General features: G+C 48.5%; 1 pseudogene; it reads right to left on the minus strand.

The window, feature by feature from the left end:
* Positions 1–1,019: 1,019 nt before the first annotated feature.
* On the minus strand, positions 1,020–1,530 carry LOC124682217 (annotated as a pseudogene).
* Positions 1,531–5,677: the final 4,147 nt, after the last annotated feature.

Here is a 5,677-nt window from a genome sequence, read left to right on the forward strand (position 1 = left end):
ACTAGAGCGCACCCAACTGCTCCCTCTATATCTAGATAAGAGAAGGTTGATGTGACTACTAATGTAAACAAATTAACAAAAGCCTATAGCCATACGACGAATGCCAGTCAGATAAATCACCGAGAAAAAACAATCTGTCGGCCTAGCTCCTACCCGATCCTAAGCAATCTAATGCTAGCCCATATTATAACAAGGTTGAAACTACAACCTGCAAGTGGTCCATTTTATCTGGTCAAAATGATATCTTTATTTACATCATCGTCGTTCATCGGTTCGTGTAACACATCTATACATCAAACATCTATACATCAAAACTATAGACAAAATACAGATGCCTCTACAAAACTATAGTTCTTTTTTTGAACACTACAAAACTATAGTGGTCACCATTCATCTACTAAAGCCTGGCTAAATACATACGTACATACGTACATACACAACATATGGGAAATAGTGGGATGTCTACTTGGGTAGCTACGCACATCCAACTTAACGTCGGTGGCCTTCTTTTTCTGCCAACTAACCCTACCCTCACTAGTATGAAAAGGGCCTATAATCCCAGTTGGTTATGGCCTTTAGTCCAGGTTAACCGGGGCTAAACATTTGAGATTAATGCCTCAATTCTTTAGTCCCGGTTTAAATGTACACCGGGACCAAAGGTCCCGCCACGTGGTACGACCAGGGAGCTCGTGGTGGAGGACCTTTAGACGAACCGGGATTAGAGCATCTCCAGTCGCGTCCCCCAAAGCGATTTAGGGGACGCCGGACAAATAATCTCCCCCAGTCGCAGTCTTCAAATCGTTTTTTTGTCCGGAAGTCTCCCAAATCGCGTCCGGCGTCTGGGTGCGTCCCTGGTACATAGGGGATGGTGCGGGGACGCCGGACAACAGATTTCTCGTCTCCCACATGCAGCAGGCCCACATGTCACTCTCTCTCTCTCTCCTTTTTCTCTGTACTTGTTGTCTTCTACAACAGCCTAATTAGGACGAAAGCGACGTCCTCACCCTGACTAGCGGCAGCTATTCCTTGGGAAGGCGCCTCCTGAGCTGCACGGGCTCGCCGCCGTCTGACGCCATGGGCGCCGCCGGCGCGGTGGGGAAGGTGAGATCGGTGGTGGAGCGGCGCGTGAGCATGAGAGACTCGATCCGCTCGCGCGCGCCGACGTGGAGCGCGCCGGACCAGGCGCGGGGGCACCGTGGGCCGGGGTAGAGCGACAAGGAAGTAGAGCCGGCTGGGGCGGAGCTGCGCGTCGAGCTCCAACGGGCGCGTGCGGACGCCCAGCAGCTTCACCTGCTCGGAGTCTAGGAGCTGGAGGCCCGGGTGCTCACGCAGCACCGTGCCCGCGTACGCCGGCGGCTTCACTCGGAACGCTGTGCCATCCAGCTGTATCACCTTCGTGGAGTGGCGGAGCTTCAGCTGGGCAAAATACTCCATCGCCTTGAACTTTGGGAGTCTGCCCGGGCTAGCTAGCCCGACTGGCTCCGCAACTGCCTTCGCGCCCTTCCGCCGCCCGCCGATGCTGTTGCCCATTGCCGGCTGTGCTCTCCTTTGTTTGGTCGCCTTCTCCTCGCCTCTGCTCTGCCACGGCGGTATGGACGGACGAGCAGCTCGCCCGAGCTTGCTGGCCACAAGGTGTTTGTAGAAATGACAAAGCAAAATAGTTAAAAAACTGTTTGGGACCTCGATTGGGGGACGCCGCTAGGGAAAGACGTCCCCCAAACGCGGCACGAACAAAACACGTCCCCCAAACGCTCAATCCGGCACCGTTTGGGGGACGCTTTGGGGGACGCGACTGGAGATGCTCTTAGATGGTCTCTGCCGCGGCGGAGAAAATGGCCATTTCACTGACACAGCAGAGGTTTAATGTGGAGCAGCGTTTCTCTGACGCAGCAGAGGTTTAATGTGGAGCAGCGTTTCTCTGCTGCGGCAGAGAAACCGGCCGTTTCTATGCCGCGGCAGAGAAACCGGCCGTTTCTATGCCGCGGCAGAGTTTCAGAGTTTTATATTATTCATTCTATTCTGCAATGCATACATCATTCAAGAAACGTTAAACATGGTCATGTATATATATATAATTTTTCACTAACATGATTTTTCACTAACCACTATTTCTAATAACTAACGAATTAACCCTAACATTAGCACTAACATAATTTTCACTAACATTAACTAAAATTATTTCTACCTAATATAACAAATTAACCCTAAAATTTACAAATTAAATTGAATAGTAAGAAAATAAGAAAAAAGGCATTTGGTCGGCCGGTCGACCGGCCGGAGAAACGAATGGAGGCGCGCTTACCGAAGGAGGCGGCGGCCGGGGCGGAAGAGGCCGGTGTGTCGGTGGCCGGCGTGGCGGCGGCGGAGGAGTACGACGCGGCGACGAGTCTGGCCCACGGCCGCTGGAGGCGTCTTCTGCGCGGAGAAGGAGGGGCGCGGTGGGATGCGGCGGTGGTGCGCGCGGCTGTCGGTTGCTTCGTCTCCGCGGGATTGATCTCCGCGGAGACGAAGTGCTGGCATTTATAGTGGGAGGACCTTAGGTCCCGGTTGGTGGCACGAATCGGGACCAAAGGCACCCCTTTGGTCCCGGTTTGTGCCACCAACCAGGACCAAAGGCCTATTTTTGCTGGGCTGTTCAATGCGCGCGCAAAATAGGCCTTTGGTCCCGGTTGGTGGCACGAACCGGGACCAAAGGCAAATTTGTATGTGTATTTTCAAATAATTTAGTTTCCCACCTTATTTCAAATCAAAAATAACATATGATATATCAAAATGTTCAGAAAAGAAATCTGGATGTAATAAAAATATAATTTATTCATTATGAACATTTAAATATTTACATATGAATTTGAATAACTTATTAATATGAATTTGAATAACTTATGAATATGAATTTGAAGCCATGTACCAAAGTGTCGGTGGAATAAGGACGTGCGGGCAACCATTAGTCCCGGCTGGTGGGTGATGACCCACAAGTATAGGGGATCGCAACAGTCTTCGAGGGAAGTAAAACCCAATTTATTGATTCGACACAAGGGGAGCCAGAGAATATTTGTAAGCCTTAACAGCGGAGTTGTCAATTCAGCTGCACCTGGAAACAGACTTGCTCGCAAGAGTTTATCAGTAGTAACAGTTTTATAGCAAGTAGCGATAGTGAAATATCAGCGAAGTGTAACAAAGACAGTAGTAGTGATTATAGTAAACAGCAGGATTAAAATATCGTAGGCACGAGGGATGGATGAACGAGCGCTGCATGGATGAGAGAAATCATGTAACAATCAAGGTAGGGCATTTGCAGATAATAATAAAACGGTGTCCAAGTACTAAACAATCCATAGGCATGTGTTCCATATATAGTCGTACGTGCTCGCAATGAGAAACTTGCACAACATCTTTTGTCCTACCAGCCGGTGGCAGCCGGGCCTCTAGGAAATCTACTGGAAATTAAGGTACTCCTTTTAATAGAGCGCCGGAGCAAAGCATTAACACTCCGTGAACACATGTGATTCTCATATCACCGCCTTCCCCTCCGGTTGTCCTAATTTCTGTCACTTTGGGGCCTCGGGTTCCGGACAGCAATATGTGTATACAACTTGCAGGTAAGATCATAAAACAATGAATATCATCATGAAACAATAACATGTTCAGATCTGAGATCATGCCACTCGGGCCCTAGTGACAAGCATTAAGCATAACAAGTTTCAACAATATCATAAAAGTACCAATTACGGATACTAGGCACTATGCCCTAACAATCTTATGCTATTACATGACCAATCTCATCCAATCCCTACCATCCCCTTCAGCCTACAGCGGGGGAATTACTCACACATGGATGGGGGAAACATGGCTGGTCGATGGAGAGGCGTCGGTGGTGATGATGGCGATGATCTCCTCCAATTCCCCGTCCCGACGGAGTGCCAGAACGGAGTTTCTGGTCCCGAGACGGAGTTTCGCGATGGCGGCGGTGTTCTGGATGTCTTCTGGCGATTTCGTCTAACCCCCGTGCGTTTTTAGGTCGAAGACCTTAAGTAGTTCAGAGGGGGGCATCCGGGGCTGCCCGAGGCGCCGCCACCATAGGCCGGCGCGGCCCAGGGGCCTGCCGCACCGCCTGGTGGGGTGGCTGCCTCGTGGCCCCCCTCCTTCTGGTCTTCTGGCTCCGTTATTCTTCTATGAAAATAGGCCCATTGGAATTAATCCCGGGGATTTTCCTGAAAGTTGATTTTCTGCACAAAAACGAGACACCAGGGCAATTCTGCTGAAAACAGTGTTAGTCCGTGTTAGTTGTATCCAAAATACACAAATTAGAGGAAAAACAATAGCAAAAGTGTTCGGGAAGTAGATACGTTTTGGATGTATCAACTCCCCCCAAGCATAGCTTATTGCTTGTCCTCAAGCAATTCAGTTAACAACTGAGTGCGATAAAAGAACGTTGACGAACACATTTGCTCATATGACGTAAATATTCTCATGATATGGACAAGTACTTAGGCAATTCATAATAAGATACATGCAAATAAAATCATCTAATAGCTATGTCAATCATGGAAAAGGTACCAACAAATTAATAATAAGCATCATGAATCGTGTCTATCAGCAAGATTGCAATGTTCATAAAAGGATATGATAAAGTGGTATCTCGCTTGCCCGTATTTGTACAGAAAAACATAAATGCTCGGGCACCTTTGAAGTTCATGGAAAGATTGGAAGTAGAGACTATCAAAGATAAAAGCATCAAAGTTATACCACAGTTAATCACATTTTGGGACAAGCATATTATACTAAGAATGATAGTTGTGCTCTCAAGAAGGTACTCAAAGAAAGGTTGGAGACTCAATGTAAAAGTAAAGGGATTTCTATTTTCGTGCCCTCGGGTTCTTAGTTGTGCTCAGTTTTCCCCGGCTCCTTAGTTTTTCCTCAGTTTTCCCCAAGTCCTTGTTTGAAACGCGCAGAAGCAGCTCAGACGGCAGGAATCCCGTTTAGTTGACCGTTCCGTGCTGACGTGTGGGGCCGCGTTGTTTGGGCCCGCGCCGCGTGGGGCTGGTAGAAAGGGACCGCGTGGGACAGGACGAGATAGCGTTTGGTTGCACGTGAGCAGGAGCTGGGTTTTGTCTCTCTCGGCCCAAATTGGCATTTTCCCTTTTAAGAGTACCTTTTCTGCCTCCTTCTCTCTGCCTTTTTTCACCTAATTAGTATCAAATCTAGAGAAGCTTGCATTTCTGTCTTTCTTCAATTATTATTTGTGCCTTTTGGCCCTCGTTGTTTGCCCAATATGGCAGCAAATCTAGTAGGGAGCCCAATCTAGTACTCTATGTGGTCCATATGTATGTAGTTAAATCTAGAAGCAAATCTACAGGGAATGTACGATAAATTCACAAGGTCATATAGATAGATATTAGGGATCCCTCCCTAGATAATAAGCTGCATTCAGCAGCCAAACATAGTAGGGTTCGAGGTTCTTCACAACACCATCATACTAACAACATAACAACGAGGGATCCCTAGCTAACCACAAAGGGATCCCAACAACAAAATGGAGGAGGCAGCAGCAGACACGTCCGGGACTCCGCCTACCCCATCTGCCTCTGCCTCCACTTGTTGCTCCCCTTGGGAGCCTTGGGCTTGAGCGGAGGCATGCGCCCGGCGGAGATCTCCACCCACTGGATGCTGCGGAGTT

This window comes from Lolium rigidum, unplaced genomic scaffold, assembly GCF_022539505.1.
Source record: "Lolium rigidum isolate FL_2022 unplaced genomic scaffold, APGP_CSIRO_Lrig_0.1 contig_70804_1, whole genome shotgun sequence".
In the NCBI taxonomy this organism is placed as follows: domain Eukaryota; kingdom Viridiplantae; phylum Streptophyta; class Magnoliopsida; order Poales; family Poaceae; genus Lolium; species Lolium rigidum.